Source organism: Empidonax traillii, unplaced genomic scaffold (assembly GCF_003031625.1).
Source record: "Empidonax traillii isolate 1590-97213 ecotype Southwest subspecies unplaced genomic scaffold, ASM303162v1 scaffold50:size1795014, whole genome shotgun sequence".
NCBI classification, from domain to species: Eukaryota; Metazoa; Chordata; class Aves; order Passeriformes; family Tyrannidae; genus Empidonax; species Empidonax traillii.
In genome coordinates this window covers 746,182-764,296 of record NW_020955243.1, presented here as the reverse complement: position 1 = coordinate 764,296, position 18,115 = coordinate 746,182, and the positions used below count along the sequence as shown (strand labels likewise).

At 41.4% G+C, this 18,115-nt stretch overlaps 1 protein-coding gene across 16 annotated transcripts in view; it reads right to left on the bottom strand.

Moving 5' to 3' along the window:
* The window catches only part of DAB1 (DAB1, reelin adaptor protein), a 434,378-nt gene that overhangs the window by 143,811 nt on the left and 272,452 nt on the right, over window positions 1–18,115 (bottom strand). For 3 of the 16 annotated variants that reach the window (XM_027879047.1, XM_027879048.1, XM_027879049.1), the window contains exon 1: window positions 9,603–9,756. The exons of the other annotated variants lie outside the window; for them this stretch is intronic. The gene's annotated coding sequence lies outside the window, so the exon portion shown is untranslated. Of the gene's footprint in view, window positions 1–9,602; window positions 9,757–18,115 lie in introns of those variants that run through there. 16 annotated transcript variants of the gene reach the window in all.

Sequence of the window (18,115 nt, the reverse complement as noted above, 5' to 3'; positions counted from 1 at the left end):
GCTTCTATAAAGACTGATGAGTGACAGAACCATCCCATGGAGTTTCCTCCCTCTGCAGTCTCTTCACCTTATCCAAAAGTCTAACAGAAAAATTATGAGAGAATGAAACACGAGAAACTCTGCATTCAAAAGGGACAACCACATACAGGTAGATATTGGGATAGACAATCTTGCCACAAAAACAAACAAACAAAAACCAACCAAACAAAAACCCAAACAAACAAACAAACAAAAAATCCACAATCCACAGGGCCCCTTTATGAAAATCACTTGATGTTCTTGATCAAGCCCAAACTGAAGACTGCCAAAGTCTCAGACCCATTTTGAGGCTGTGGCAGAGTTATTTTTCTAGTGTTCTTTCACATAAAGAGGATTTCATGTCCTCTCCAAGAGCATCCTGCACTGAAATCCAGAAACTGAAGCTTGGCACAGTGGGATTCACTCAGTAACAATTCTCACTTTTCTCTGAGGATCTCTATGCACCAATATCAATTAGCATTTGCTACAAATGTAACATAGCAACAGCGGACAGACCTTCATTTGATGTAAATCAGTGTAGTGGTTCTGATTTGAAAGAACTTTACCAAATTTCATCATCTGTAACTCTCACACAGTGCTGCTGAATAGCTCACTCTGTCACCAGGGAGGTAAAGATCATAAAATCTGAGTGCCAGGAACAGTAAGTGGTCAATTCAATTTGTTATCCTCTTTAGGGCTTCTCAAACATTTTATTTCTCCTGTTTTCAGGAAGAAGAAAAATAGGTCAGAATATATGAAAACTATCACACAGGGACAGTGGGCAGAAAACTGTCCTGAAGCCATAATCTGAGATTTGATTACTTCAGCAACCACAATAAAAACCTATTCATAAAGTAATCTTTATTAAACTCACTGATGTTTTTTTACTGTTTTTAAACTCCAGCTAACTGCCAACATGCTGTGTGAAGTAGCACTTCCTGTTGATTTGTTTTGTATTAATTATAGTGTAATTAAAAAGGGGAGTCTTTATTGCAAACATCTACCAGGTGTTATCAGGGCCATAACATTTTCAAATGGCACTGTCAGTGCTACTCTGGTACAATTAACAAATTTCAAAATGTATGCACACACACAGAAAAAAAAAAATCCTAGACAGGAAAAACCTTCATTATGTTAAAAAAGGGGGGATAATCCACCTACTGGCAAGACCCTTGATATTTGCGTTATAACTGCTACAGTTAAGACATGAACGCCTACAGGTCATCTAATCATCTAATGCCATTAAAATGTTTGAATTTGCCAATAGCCCTCAAAGCTTGAAGAAAATTGACATAAAAGGCATTAACAATAAAATTAACTTAACTCTGGATTTTGTTACATAAAGGAATGAGAGGGAAAAATCGAAATATAAATAAAATATTCACTGCATTGACTGTTGATTTTCTGAATATCAGCTGGACTACATCAAAGTTTTTAAAGTATTTTGCTTTTTTCCTAATTACCTTTGTGCTCGGCTTAGTCATGGAGCTACTGGGAAATTCCTAAGCCCTGAATCCTCTACTGCATCAATGCACTGGAGTCCAAGTTACTAGTGCAAACCATCATCACTAACCTCAAGATCAAGGAAGCAGAGTCTCCTACTCAGGGGTTGGACTTGATGATCTTGGATGATCTTGGAGGTCTTTTCCAACCCAATCTATTCTATGATTCTATGATTCTATACTCCACCACAGCCACAAGCAAAATATGATAGGTTAAAAATTGTTTGATTTGTAAAGGTTATACAAGGAAATCAAAAAGAGGGTAAACCAAATTCTTCATGCTAAGTACCTGTTAAAAATACCCCAAATAGAGAAAAAGTTTTTGTTTCCTTCCATCAACACTGACAGGTTACTGTGAGAGAGAATTAAAGGAAAGGTATGAACTCAATAAGGGGAGGATTCAAGTGACCTACTACATGTTAATCTGGCAAAAAGCACACGCCAATTGAACTGTTATGGCCAGTCTCCAGGCAGAGACTGACAGGTCCTGGAAAGGCTGTCAAATTACTAACACTGCCTGCTCCTGCAGGAGCACTGACTCCTGCCGGCTTGGATCTCTTCATCCCAGCTTGATCTGAGCAACTACTTGAGGCACCTGAATAAATCCAGTGAAGGTTAAATAAGTTGAAGTTCTCGTTTCCTTTGCTGTTTTAGCATAGTTTATTGAGCTCCATCTCAAATAACTAGAAAGAGAAATGAAGCACCTTTCTTTTTTTAAAAGCGTACTGAGATCACTCACAATTTTGCCCTCAGTTATTTCAAGTACTGAAAAAATAAATAATTATAACCCTTTAGGCTGAAAAACTACCAATATGATGCCTGCTGTTCTCCAAGTAACTAATTTTTCAGTAGGGTAGAAGACAGTTATGTAAAAGAAAAATAAGAAATGTGTACTGCATCAGTTGGATTCCCAGTAATGGAAGTTCTTTATTTTCAAATGGGCATAATTAAAGTCTTTGAATTTTCAAATTCAACAAAATACAAACATCAACAATCTCATTTAAACATTTTAACTGATGGATAAAATTATTTTTGGTAGGTACAACTAAGATACGTGTGTGTTCCAGAAGTTAACTTTATGCTGTGCATGAGTGATTCAACTTTTAACCAGTTGGTGGGAATGAAATCAGATGAACAGATACAATAAAAATAAATTCTCCCATAACTTGAATACAGTAACACTGCAACTTTGAATACATCTCCTGCAACTCTGAAACTTTTTGCACTTACTGGAAAATGTGCGTTTCAAGTCATTTAACGCCATTTAAAAATTACATCAAGTGATAATCTTAACATCCATTATTGTTCAGTACACATATTTTTTCCTTTTCTAAAATTATTTTAATGTTTTATAATCTCTCATCTTCAGATATTGGATTTTCTTCCTAGTTATGTATGCCATGGAGCTAAACAATAGTCATGAGGGAAAACTGTAGCAATAGGTCACTGCAGGAATTAGGAAAATGTCTGCTGAAGAACTTCTTATGGTTTCAAATATCATTTATAGGGGTTAAAAACACTACACAGTGCTTTATTCTGTTTTCTCTTGTGTTGAGCCAACACAGTCCAAGAAAGGTATAACATCATCTGATCTGTTCCACTGCTGCAGAAGACCTTTCTTATTTTGTAGAGATCTAAACCAAGAGGAGTCACCTGGTCCTTGCCAAACCCATTAACTCACTAACCACTAACCCTGCCTAAAGGGGTGTTTATGCTTAGCTGTCCTCAAATGAAAATGGAGGGGAAAACAATCTCTAACTGGAAAGCCAATAGGTTTTAAACTCTACATTTTAAAAGTGAAGAGCTACACTTCTAAGCAAAAACAGCGAGTCTTGGCAGAATTAAGCAAAACTTTTGTGAATGACACCGAGTAAGTGCAAGAGTTCTGCCACTGGGATACCTACTCACTCAAAGAGCAAAGAACTGATCTCAGGTAACTGTTGCAATGCTCTTGAGTTTTTGCAGATCCACAACTTTCCTAAGCTCCCCACAAATAAACCTGATAAACTTGTGCAGGTTAGAAAGTTCTTTTCCATACAAAGATTGACTGATAAGCTTTAGAGTGTATCTTGGGACAGAGAGACCGATGGGTCCTGCAATCTAGCGAGTAAAACCAGAAAAGGGTTTTGCACATCAGGAATTGCTTTAGGAGGCCAAAACTGCAGTGCCTGGATGATAATCAGCTCCCAATTAGCTTCAAAACTTGCTGACCCCAACAAATACATTTAGTACCACTTATCATCAGCAACCCTGTGAAGATGAAATGCAGCAATCACCCACATCAAACCCCCACCAGTATCCTTGTAACACTGATGATAAAGGTAGTTATACTGCTATTTGCTACGAGAAAGCATTTTTGGGAGATTCCAGCTCCATCTTTAGTGATAATAGAGGGACTCTGTATTACAGAACTCTTGATTACCCTCAGTGCTAAACAATGATACACTCACATTCAGGTATAAATATTCTAGCAGCCTTAGTGTTCTGCCCTGATTGTCTCCCTCTTCACAAATGTCCTCTAAATGTACGTACTCACTAAGGAAAAGCACTTCCTAAAACCACAGGGACATTGCTAACATCTAAATCTAAAGTTTTTGCAAGAGAGTAATATGCCTGCTAAAAGAAAACAAAACAGCAAGCACATACGCATGATAGGATTATTTGATTCAATACAATATAAATTAGGTCAGACTCCTCTATGGAGAATTCTGTGTCAAGAACTAGGTGGTCCACTAAATTTCTATTCATTTGCCTTCAGGTTTGGGGAATTGCAAAGACTCTCATGAAACTGATGTTCCTCTACCCACTAGAGTAATCACCATGTAGGGGTGGGGGGAATCTCTCAAGTTTAACTGCTTGACAATACCTGGAGACCAGAGAAATCTTTACATAATAAAAAGAACAGCTAATAAATCCTTGCATAGATATGAGATATACAGACATTTATCCATACACACAGACATACAAAATTCAAGTGATAAAAAATCAGCAAGTGCCTTTGTGTACCTAAGTATTACACTGCCCTATTTTTTTATATTGTATGTACCATAAAATCATAAAACCACAGAATGGCTTGGGCTAGAAGAGACCTGAAAGATCCCCTCATTTCACCTCCCTGCCATGGGCAGGGACACTAGACCAGGTTGCTCCAAGCCCTGTCCAACTTGGCCTTGAACACTTCCAGCAATGGGGCAGCCACTGCTTCTCTAGGCAACCTGTGCCAGGGCCTCCCCACCCTCACAGGGAAGAATTTCTTTCCTATATCTAGCCTAAGAAAATATTCCTCTCCTTAAGAATATAAAACATAAGATAAAAAAATAACTATAAAAGATAAAATATCCTTAAGAAAAGTAACAATCTATGCATTCTCATTAACCCAACAGTAATGGAATTACTATCTCTAGAAAGCGCAAAGGATTACAGGCTGGAAACTCTGCCTGGAGCCTCCTTTGCAGCAGGCTTTTCCCGCTCAGGAACACTACATTTTTAAAAGCTTGCCCACAGTTATCATCCTTCCTGATTCTACAAGCAAGTAAAGTAAATCTTCACGCCTCCAAGGGCCATAAGTTCATGTCAAGTACTTCACATATCTAAGAAGAGGACTGAGTCAGAGCAAGATGTGACAAGCAGCCCTTCAGCAGTCCTGTTGCTCCACTGTGGATGGATCTGCTTAGGACATGCAGCTGTCTAAGGAGCTGGGACATGGAGGGCTGCTTCCTCAACTGGGGGGACACAACAGCCTTCAGCATCTGCACCTGCACCAACACACAAGGGTCATTCCAGGGTATGAGCTTCACTCTAACTCCTCGAAAAGCAATATATTGATTAGGAGACAAAAGCTGACAGGTCTCGCTCTGATTCGGTCCTCCAGTATGGTACAGACCTTGAAACAGATCCACCACTACAAACAGCCTGGACAGACCCCACCACAACCAGCAAGGATTTGTGCATGTGGCTGAACCACTGAAAATAAACTAAGTTAAGGACTTTTCATTATATTTGTTTTTAGGGCACAATTATAAGCAATAAACGCTGCTTATAACCTGCAACACTTGAAAATGCGTTTGATGGCTGTGTAAGATTAGATACACAGACACAGGTACCTTTCTTGGAACTCAGAGTATTGGTTTACTCACCTTTTCTAAGTTGTGACAATTCTGCTCCCTTTAAACAGAAATGGAAGATTGATTCATGGATGAAATTCTTAAACCACCACCATGAAATGTAATTTTGCTGCAGCTAGACTGGGCAAGAACTAGTGTTAAGGACAAAATATAGACCTGCAGGCTCTCTATGTGACAAGTCAAAGTATGAAAATGTTTCAATCTGATTAATTACTTGGTTTAGAATATATGGTTTTCATTCTACTGTATCCAAATACTCATAATAAAACAGTGCATCTGATGAAGTCAAGCACTGCCTTACAAAGGCTGGCAAATTTGCAGAACAGCACTTGAGGTTCAGATTAGTGAAATCCTAATGAATATCTACTTAATACCCATGTAATTGCAGGGAATGCATTTGCAAGTGGTACAATTTAAAAAAAAAAAAAAAAAAAGAACGAAAGAAAAAAGAAACATAAAGAAATAAAACACTGGTGCAACTGAAGTCCAGACTGTCATTTTAGTGTCAGTTTAAGAAACTTGACTGACATACTAGAAGAATAAAGATGCTTCAATCCTGCACTATAAACTAACAATGACAACATAATCAATTTCATTATTTTTGTGTCAGACACCAAAATGGTTCCCATTTTTATCCATTTTATTATTTTACTCATTTTATCCAAGGACTGCTTCATCCAAGTGTCCAGTTCTGCTCACTGTATGAGGTGCTGAGCTCAGAACAGGCTCCTGAAAGACTTTCTTGTAACTACATACATAAACACTGCTGCTGCACCACATGTTGTGCTTCCTTTTGGGAGCCAGTACCTGACATCTCCACACCTCATTTTCCTGCCCATAAAGATGGGATAGTACAGGACTTATTTTATCTCACAAAGCCACCAGGCAGATAAATGCTTTAAAGACAGAACTAGTGCTGTAAGAACAAAGCCACAGAAGGGCTGAGGGCAAGCACTGCAGAAATAATACCAAATAGCACAGGACATATGAGAGACCAAGTAATCATGTACTTTTATTCCTAAGTAATTGGCTGAGCAAACGTATTGTGATTCAACAACTCTGATTAATTCAGCGAGAATGCTTGGGTAGTGTTTATAAAAACCAAGTCATTACCTTGACTAAACATTGACTTGGACAGTTAACTTTAACCATCAAGACCTTGACTAAATATTGACTGGGAAAGTTAATTTGAACTATAAGGTCTAGAAAATCTTGTTCCTCTTTGCTAGTATTTGCTATCACTTTAAAGTGTAAACATGGCTGTAAAAATAGGTAGCTTGGCTGTTGCTAAATTCAACACAACTATCTTGCAAAAACATGAAATCTGAAATGTTTAAAAGACAATAGGCCTGTTACAGATGAGAGGGAAAGGTAATCTTCCTCTGCTTGAGCCAGGACCTCTCAAAAGTGTAAAAAAGAGAATCACAAGGTTCATGGCTTAAATTTGTTTTGATACAAATACGCAGGGGTCTTACAAAGTATAATTTCGAAACTGTGCCTTGCCCAAAGAATCATGCAGGATGACCACTAGGACAAAGGGTTTATTCTGGTCCCTCTACTTCTGAAGCCCTAGTAGCAGCTACTTCAAGTCTACATCTTCCATTATTGGCATCACTTCATCATATGAGGCCATGGGTCAAAGGACACACGCAGGGTCTTTCACTAGCTGAGTTAAAAAAAAAAAAAAAAAAATAGAAAGAAGAAAATCAATTTCAATCCTCCTAAGATGAAACCACTGATGTGTGCAGTCACTAAAGTCCCAAAGGTAATCCTACAAGAAAACATGATGGTGTCCTCCATCACCGTGTTGAGATACTGTTGAAGTGCAGCAAAATCATCTATGAGGTACAGTCCAAGATCAAAACACTCTAAACCATAAATGTGAATTTCTAGACCAGTGTGAATAGTGCATGCTAAGTGTTTCATGAAAGAAAGTGGTAATGACAAAGGGCCAAGGAATCTTGTTTCAGGAAGGTATGTGGATAAACAAACAATGCTGTGAATCCAGCACTAATTCCAGCCACTTTTTCAGTTCAAGAGTTTGAAAGTCCCTTTTAGCTTTGCGCCTTGATTCCTTTTTTAATACATCAGCTGCCTTTAGCACACTGAATGAACAACAGCTTAAGAACAAATATAAAAGACATAAATCTCAGATATGAGTGGAAATATCAAATTGGTGAAAACTTGTTCTGCCATTATTTTTAAGTGTAGTAGTAGGGAACAGATTGATACTGGCGTTATGGGGGGTGAGGGTGGGGAATGAAAGAACAATAAACAATACAGTCATCAGTAGTTTAACACAGCGCTGTGTCTTGCAAAGGAAACATACTGTGAAACAGCTTGCGAGATAAGCTTCGTCAACGATAAGTAATTTTTATTCCGTTTGAGTGGCTGAAAACAATAAACATGATTAAATGCTTCAGACGTGCATTCAGAATTTAGACAAATGGCTAAGAGTTCCAAGGACTTTGCTTTTAAAACTACTTTGGGGAAAGATCTAAAAATTAACTTAACCGGTTTGAAATGTACAATAAAATAGAAGTTCACAGGGAAATTAAAAACTTCCCATTTGCCTGCAAGCTCCACGACTCTCCAAGCCAGAAACCAGCTTTGTTATCTACTGTTCTTTACTATGATTACCGGTCCCAGTTTCCCACCTCACCACTTTACCATTTATAGAGGCATTTCAAACGTGCCGGTCATGAACAGGAGCTCCCATGGTGTGAAATACCCAGGAAAACACCAAAGGAAGACATAGCTCTAGGGAGTTTACAGTCTCGTGCTTTTTCTGCCAGCCCTTGTTGGATATGTCACGACTGTCCTGATCCTGTCCTGGCAGCAGCTCCCGCACCCACCTCCCACCCACCGCCAGCAGCGCTCTGAACTTTAATGCCCGGGTGCCTGTTCCCGGTGACTCGGTGGCCGTGCACAAACACACAGAAAAAGCACCCCAAAACATTCCATCAGAGGGGATTACTGTTTTTTTCATAGAATAAGGGCCGTAAAGGAGAGGCAAATGAACCTCCAAGTGGTCACTCTGCACCCGCTTCCCTGACCGCTGGAAAGGGGGCCGGGGCTGCTCTCCGGGGACCAGCGGGTGGCCCTCGAGGAGGGTCCCCGGCTCGGGGAGGCGAACTCGCCCCGCACCCCTGCACGGCCCCTCCGCCCCACTCCAAGCGCCATTTCCCCGCTGCTCCTCAGCGCGGCGTCCCCGGCGCTGCTGCACCTTCCCGGGGAGGGCAGCGACGGCGCAGCCGAACGGGCTCCCTGCCCAGCTCCCAGCCCGGCTCCCTGCCCGCCGCCGGCAATCTGCCCGGCTCCCTGCCCGGCAGCGCGGGCGCCTCCCGAGCGAAAGGGGCACTATCGCGACCGAAGCTGCGACCGGCGGTACCAGCCGGGGGGCGGCAGCGCTGCCCGCCCACCCCGCGGGGCAGCCCGGGGACCACCGGCACGGCAAAGGCGGCTGGGGGGGGGCGCGGCGGGGGAAATCCCGCACCCGCATCGCCTCTGCGGGTCCCTCCAAGATTTTTCTGTTTTTCCTTGCCCCCCTCCAGAGGATGGCAAGACCGACCACCTCTGCCCCCGCGGCTCGGCGGGATGGGGGGCAGCTCCGCACCCTGCTCCCCCCCCCCCAGCCATCAACTTCCTGCGACTCCAAGGGGATTCCAGCCCTTTCTCTGCCTCGGGGGGACGGGAGTGAGCGGGTGGGAGAAGCACAGGCACAAAAAAAAAAAAACTTCCTTCGGAGAGAAACTGCCCTTCCGTGCCTGCTGCGGGGAGGGGGGTCCTCGCTCGCAGGAGGAGCAGCACACCCCGCACCGGGGGCCCGCCCCGCACCCCTCCCTCCAAACCCGCACGCCTCCCTCCAAACCCGCATCCCTCCCTCCAAACCCTGCTCCTGCCGCCGCGCCCGCCCCGAGGACCGGCCGCCGAGGGGAGAAGGGACCGGCGCGCTCACCTGCCCCAGCGAGCCCTCTCCTCCTCGCATTCCTCTGCTCCCCATCGTGGGCGCAGCAGCTGCTGTTATTCCTTAGGATACACATGGCTCGTCCATGCTGGGAGAGCCGCCTTCCCGCGCCGCCTGCCCTCTCCGGCCCCGCCAGCGCGGCGCTGAGGCCAGAGGGAGGGGAAAAGGGAGGTGTGCGGCGGAGGAACGCTGCTGATCAGGGGTCGGTCTCCTCCTCCTCCTCCTCCTCCTCCTTCTCTCCCAGGGCTGAGGGTCTCAGCGCCGCCGTGCAGCTGGGCAGGGAGAGGGGGACGGGAGGGGAGGGGGCTGGCGGGGCTCTCCCCGCTCAGTGCGGGGGATGCGATGGCGTGTCTTCTCGTCCCCAGCCTGTCATCGCCCCCGGGGCAGCCCCCGTGTGCGGAGCGGCTGGCGACCCCCGCACCGCGCCCGCAGCACCGCGCTCCAGCCGCTCAGCACCGAGGGGTGTCGGTACAAGGGGCTCCCCCGGGAGAACCAAGGGCTTCCCCGGGGCGACGGAGCGCAGGGAGGGCGGTCAGTGCGTCGGTCGGGGCGGCCCCTGCCCACGCGCAGAGCCCGGACACGGCGTCGCGGACGCGGCTCCCCTCGAGCCGGGTCGGGGGCCCCGTCGCCACACCGCCACCAGTGTGTTGCTTTTCTCATGGCTTCTCTCAGTCACCCATGAAAATTTAATGAGGCATTTAGGGCTGTTACCTTCAGAGTCAATGGAGGAAGCATATTTAGCCTAATGCACTTGCTGCCGAGCCAATAGGTCTGTTGCAGGCAGATCAGAAGTCATGGAGAGACTCTCCTTTCAACACAAAATTCACGACCCATTAAACTTATTCTGTGATAACAGCTTCTTTACAAACGGGGACCCATAGAAAACAGAGGCTGTCATGCACTTCCCGAAAGGATTTACATACAGAGAGAAGTACATTCGGCAGGTTATTGCCCATTTCACTAGTATTATCTCCAATCAATGCATAAAAGCAGCTCTGCTCTCGCTAACTGAGGTAAATGACTAAAAGAAAAGCTTTTTACAGCCTCCAGATAGATGTGATTCGCCCCCCGGGTCTGAGTAGCCAAGTCTCCCTCAGCTGACAGGGAAGAGGGTATTGGATCTGATCAGAAATTACGAGCAAGATGTTCTGCCGGACACGCAAATATCCAACTGCTGATGTGCACTCTTTGAGATGACAGCCAAGGAGTGATCACCAAGATGCTCACAAAGTAGAAAGATGTCTACAGGTTATTCTGCCTCCACCTGACAGGCAGGAGATCTGAATCAATGTGGCAACATGCTTAACAGGGCAAGTAGTGCTCATCCAGGAGCAGAGGGAAAGGCTGAGTGAACAAATTGATTAAAAGTACATGCAGATATCTGGTAACATTCTGAAATATTATCAGTTTCATTTCCCTCAATTATGCTTTCTGTATCACATTAGGTATTAAGCATAAAAGATAAAGTCATATAATAACCTTTAAAATGTAAAAAAAGATGCACTTCAAAATTCAAGCCACAATTACAGAAGTAGTTGATGGAATGAAGACTTTCAGTATAGACTTGTTTTCTTCATTTAAATTTATTACAGACATGAAAGGTGAGATTAGCAATTGAACCCACTTATTCTAATGTGAATTAAAAAAATTAAGTCCTAGTAGTCAACTTAATTCCAGCAAAATTTCCTATTGGTGAGAATTTTACCATCTAGGAAGACAAAGAAAAGTAGAAATAAAGACACAGAAGCCACTTTTTCATTTCAGCATCCTTGAGGAGGCATGTGGCTATGCTTGTCTGTAAGTATTAAGTCCAATAAAATGTTGGTGATCTGTAATTCTCAAAATGCATATTTTTTTGTTGGGGAAGCAGTAAATTAACTGCTCTACCCCCTTGCCCATTACACTATAAAATGAAGTTGCACTTACTGTGTTGCTGGCCTCACTGAGGTCCTGCAGTTTACAGGAAGGGTGCTAATGGTTGACTAAGAAGAGGAGCTTTGAGTGAGTGCAAACTTCATTCAATTTCTGAAATGAATGGATGCAAGACACACTTGCTAACAATATTTTTAAAATATAAATATAAATTTAAATACAAAAGACTACCAGCTCACAGCTTGTAATATGAATGCAAATGAACTTGTAATTATACTATGCAATTTTCTACTTAAAAAAAAAAAAAAAAAAAAAAAAAAGACCTGAAGAGTAATGTGAACTGCAGTTCTATATTTTGTTCTTTCATTAAGCAGGAGTTACCATAAGGAATCTGCTCTGTTTTATTGTATAATATTTTTTAGGCCATAACTTTGCAACCCAAAATCTCACATGAGAACACATACATGGTCACAGTTCCTTCTCTCTCTTGACCAATGATCAAAAGAGCAAGAAATCTGGTGTGAAGACTGACATGGACGCCTTTTTTCTTATATGTAAGGATTACTCATAATTCTTGTGTTTTCCTTTCTGATGATGCACTGTGCCATCACAAATTATGTGATAAACCATTAAGTTATACATTAAAATCTGTAGGCCAAAGATGTAATTTCCACTAAGTACTGACCAGCTGGAGGACTGAAGATAGAAACCTAAAAGCATAGTTCTCAACTACTTTCCAATGTTGAATAGTCACCTCTGCAGCCCTCAGTCCCTTAGTGCTTGCTATAAGAACTAAAGGGAAAGTATTGTCATCTTCTTAGTTCCTGATTAGATTTGAGAAAACAGAACAACGATTCTAAGCTATTTAAGTGTTTCTGTACACTCAGTTGAGGTAAGGATGAATTCAGTGTTACAGCCAACAGCACTGCACAAATTGTTTAAAGAATTGCCTGAAAACAACACGAGAATATCCACTAGTGATACCTGCAGACCTGGTTTTTAAGTAATTTGTTATACTACCCAATTTCAATAGAACTACAGTTGTTAGTAAACTGCTGTACCCCACAGAGCAAAAATGTTTACCTGGAAATAAGAGATAACTTGCAAGATAATTATTGACAATGAATTCACTGTCAAGGTTTCTGACTCCCTAGGAAAAGGGTAGTCAAAAAACTTCCCAGTTTCACCTGAGAGGAAAGTTAATCAGTTTTGTTCAGCTGCAAGTCTATGTGAAAGGGTAAGGCAGTATACCCATTGTAAAACCACTATTATCCTGCAAAAATGGCAAATCACTGGCCACAAACCAGTGTCACAGCCATTAGCATTAATGAGAACTGGACATTCTCTGAGATGGAATATAGGTCTTATTTTCATTAAACTAATCCAGCTCTGCTGAGGATAAAGGACTACCAAATAATGGTACGGAGAAGTTCTGAGGGATGTTTGAGGAGTTTTTGGTGGTGCTTTCAAAGAATCTAGAAGGGAACAATACACAGTGTTACACTTAACTTGATTCAAGCAGGTATTCAAATACCTGAAGAGAGAATCAGCTGTTATTTCTGCTATTGGCATCTTACTAAAATAAAGTACAACATACAGACCCATCCATTCCTTGCCAACTCAGCTCACAGAATGTCAGCCTCCTCACAAAACCCCTCTTCACATCTACTGATCTATATTGTAGCCCACAGCAGCATCATCTTGATCACTCTGGAGATACTCTACATGAATAGTTCCTCACACAACAGTGATTTCAGTTTAATAAGTTCCTCTAAGGCAATTAGGCACTGACTGAAAAGAATACCTGCTGCATCATCAGTAGCCCATCTTTTTCCATTGTGGCCGCACAGTTATCTCCTTAGCCATTTAGCAGAACAATTAATCATGATTTGGTTGGTATTCATTCTCTATTTTCTCAAATGCAAAGAAACTCAGGTCTCTTATTGCACTAAAGATCTATTAGGGATATTTTCACACAGATACCAACTCAGCTGATAGGTCACTAAGCAGAATATGTTCCTGAACATGACTCTGGCCCACCAAGAAGATCTGTGTAGAAAAACTGTGGTGGTTCTTCATGGAAAATGAGAAGCCACTTTATCATCTGGCAGTGACACGTCAAGAAGAGGTTATGATAATCCACACAGTGCAATCTGGTGAAACCTGCATCATCCCAAAAAATCAATGACATCTATCCATTAAAAGCCAGCACATCGAATACTCACAAGGGAATTAAGTCTTGAATGTTTCAGAGACTCATCACTAATTTCTGAAGGTGAAGCTTCTACTATTATGGCTTGGTCTCGGGAGGAACTCTTCATGCATCTCAACAAACATTGCACAGTCTTGTAGTTACATATGCAAAAAAGGATTCAGGAGCTTGGTTCTAATCTCAGATTTGTCAGTGACTAGTTGTGTGACCTTGGAAAAGTCAATCTACACTCTTTTTATGTCCATCTCTACCACACCTATGTCACAGGCCTCCTATGAGACTTTCTCCAGCAACGTTTGGAAAGATTACAGAGACAGGCAAAGACATATATAAACACTAACCATTGTTATATATATGACCATTTTGAGTCCTGGGAGGGAAAAATAGGAACAGGATCTTATCATTACATCTCCTAGCCCCTGTTATTCTCCATCACATACAACATTATTGAACTAACCCTAATGCAAGCACTTTCCTCAGCTGCAAATAAGCAGCTCCAGGTGTCTCAGACTACCCCTCCAAAATCAATCTTCTAGTGGGTGGCAGCAAGTAGGTGCCTGTCCTGCCAAGTAATGGAATTTGTGAAAGCACTGGAGATTATGATCCACATTATTTCCCAGATGCCCATGAAAGAGTCTGTGATTCTTCAAGTGCAGCGATCAACTTCTTCACAAATCCAAACTGCTTCATATTTCAAATCCTTTTTGGCAAGGTGCATTTCTCTTCACAGCCAATTAACTGCAAACTAATTTAGAGTGGGTTTGCTTTTNCCCCCCCCCCCCCATCACTGATAATCCACACTGATGAGCCAAAAAACTCAGCATTTAATAAGTTCCTTTCTAGGAAAACTTCATAGATGAAGAAAATTGTCAGCATACCTTATATCCTGAAAGCCCACATGTTCTGTATTAGTTTGCAAAGTGCTCACACTAGTTTAAACACACATAAAAGGGTAACTACTATGGAAAATGTATTTCTACTATGGAAAATAAAGAATACCTGCTGTATAGAGAATTCTGAAATTTGGCTTCACTCTGCATTACAGAGTAAAAGGGAGTCTGAAAATTGTAAACTCTCCATTTTTCCAAGAAGAAAGCTTATTGCAGCCTGTTCTTAAGATTTTGTCTAAACTAGCAAGCAGTCAACACATTAAGCTTTACGATTTGGACAATAGTGCAACTTCTTTTTAACAAGTATGTATTTATCTTCTTATTTCCTTATTTTCAGATGTGAGCTTTACAATGGAAAACTTCAGACTCAGAGATTCCTAAAGATCTTGGCTCTTGTCATAGTCTGTGATTTTGACAGCAAAAGATCCACTTGCCATTGTAAAAATAATTTTTTGTTAAAAAGAGACAGATAAACATGATATTTAGGGCTGCATTCCTCTCAATTTCTGCCAAAATAACAGATTTTCAGGAGACAGCAATTGTGTGTAATGAATGTCCTCAACAAGTAAGGTTGTTTTTCATTTTCTCTTATGTCACATTACATTTTCCTCTTTATATTTTCCTTTAAATATTTAGACAGAGCAGAGAGTTTTAAACATGTCATTGACACAAATAAATGTTTAGGCAGTCATTCTACCTTGAGTTCAGCTCTTGTCAGATCTGATAAGTTAAATATCACTGGATCTGGTCAGTAATTGGATGGAAGACCTCTGAGGAAAACTCAAGTGCTGAACTAAGTGGCTCTGGTTACTCGGTAGGTGTTTTTCTAACCTCAGACTCATCCTGAAAAACGCCCTCAGCATGCTATTATGGGCACTAGCTGAAAAAGGCATTTTCAAGTAAGATTTAATGTATTATTTCTGTTAGGCACCAGAAAAGACACCTAACACTTTTCTTTCAAACTGGCTTAGCCCACTTTCAAGTTAGTTGAGCCCACTACTAGATTAAGCTATATTTGAAAGTATGAAATCAATTTTTCATCATTTTCCTTTTAATAATAATAAATGTTTTAAAACTGTTGTTTAAATAGTCATTTGTACATTTCTTTGCCTTTAATGCCTACATTCCTGGCCTTTCCTCTTACTCTGTCATTATGTCTCTGAGGGTCAGCCTCAGTTCAGGGGTTTGAAACCAAATGATCTTTAAGGTCCCTTCCAACGCAAACCATTCTGTGATACGGTGATGAAGTGGAACTGACGCTGATGGGACCACTCCACCCTTCAGGCCGTGGAGTACATTGAGGCCAAGGACTGAGGAATTCTGTGACTTGCTTATGAACTCCAGCCTTCCACATTATGTGGCTCAACAGTCAGCTAACAGCTGCAGCTCAAATACAAGATCTCAGCACTTCTGGGACTCTACAACATGCCATGGAATTAATGAACAGGTAAAACTAGCTCCTGGGATGTCAATTTTCGCCTCGTCCAGCAAAGAGGGTGGACCTTGGAGCTCCCAGTCTCTGTGCCCACTAAACAGCAAGGGTTTGCACAAATCTGGAAACCTCAGCTCTAGGCAGCACACCAGACTTCAGCCAAACATATTTGTCTAAGTTGATATTTCTGTAATACATTTCAAAACATGACAAATCATTACTTTCTGATGTTTGGTATTCATATTTTTTTTCCTCTTTAAGCTTTTCAGGCAGAAATGGAAATTGCAAGTGCCACCATAGCAACTCAGAGCAATAATATAAATCTTCAAATAACAATTTAAATGAAGGATGTGTGAAGTATTTTTATTTTGTAATAAATTTATAGGTGTCAGCTAGATCAGGGCTTCATTTCTAAACAGGTTTTGCTGTTTATTTAAAAAGACAATCCTTCACTTGAAAGAGATTATAATGTTAGCCTTAGACAAAACACTGAGGTTTAACAAAACATCTCAAATCCACACTATTTATTTATTATAGAAAACTGCTCTTTGGAACAGCTTAGGTTCCTAATTGTCTATGTCACTTTTTACTCTTGGCTTTCTTATTCACATTTAATAAGAAATTATGACAGAATTAAGACAGAATCTATACGACCCAGTTAGGGAATCCTCACTGACTGTAACAAAACCAGGATAATTTCAAAGATTGTTAACAAGTGGGATTTTTAAAAGACTGACAATTGTTATATGCTTAAGGTCCAGTTTGAGACCATGCAGCATATACCTAGAAGAGATTAAAGTTTTTCACATATGGGGTTCCTCTGGCTGAGGTGATATCTTTCCAAATCAGGATAACACTCTGCTAATCAGGGAATACATTGGCACCCCTTCGAGCCAGCGTAAGGGCTAAGTTCCAGTTTGAGATGCTAAGCACGCACTGTTGGAACTTTTGGAAGGCTGACTTTCACGTATATTGTACATTAAAGACTGAATCTGTATGCCAACCTCTAGCAAAATTGCCAAAGACAGCAGCATCAGTATCCAGAGGAGTTACAAGGAATCAAGGTTGCACACAGAACAAAAATAAATCCAAGTTATTGTTAAGCCAAATAACCCATTCCTTTCTGATTCTTTCATTTCTCATCAACATCTGCCTAAATGTATCTCCTTTACAATCAGTTTGTTTCCTCAACATAAAAATAAATTTTAACAAGAACACCAAGATGTTTGTCAGCTTTCAGAGCAGGGAAAATCTATGTTGTTTAAAAACCAGGCTTTTGCACATGCAAATATGTTCACTCTGGACTTAAATATATCATAGGCATGGTCTTTAGCAAGGAAAAAAGTCCAAATTTGATTATAAATAGATAATTAATTACAAAAGATCTATACCAGTCAATTGAATAGTTACCTTCTGTTGAAGTACAAGTCCTTGGGAGTGACAAATGTCAATACATAACACAGCTAAGGAGTGGGTGGTAAGCAAGACTAGATCCATCTGGCCTGTTGATGAGGAAGAAAGAGGGAGTGTGACCAGTAACACATATGCCAGGGCACATACTGGATGAGAAAATGTGAGTGTGGAGCTTCCCCAGCCTCATGCCCTTATGTTAACTTCAAATCTGTGGTAACGTATGTTCCAGCCCTGCACATCGCTGCCCATATTTGTGCTCCATACATAATCCCCCAGGAACACATGAGCATGACTTGGATTGGAGAAAGTGGAGCTCATGGGAAAATCTACTGAAATTTAACAGTGACAATAAATGAAATCAGAAGTTGCTAACATTTGTTTACAGGTAGCCATAAATCCACCTTTCCACTTTTCCTATTCTCTGAACATCTTCCTTTTCTAATCCACAGCAGGTTTTCCAGTCTGTCTTACACACCTACTCACTGCTTTGCCTCTACCATAGTCTGGAAACTGAATCCTCTATCTATAGAACCCTAATTTGCTACACCTTCTGAAGATGATTTTGCACTGAGCTCAGGAAGCATGGATTTTATATGTGTTTTGATGAGCCATCAACTATTTTAGATACTGTTCACGCTCACCAACAGATTTCAAAATGAAACAAAATCTGCCTCTCATCACATGC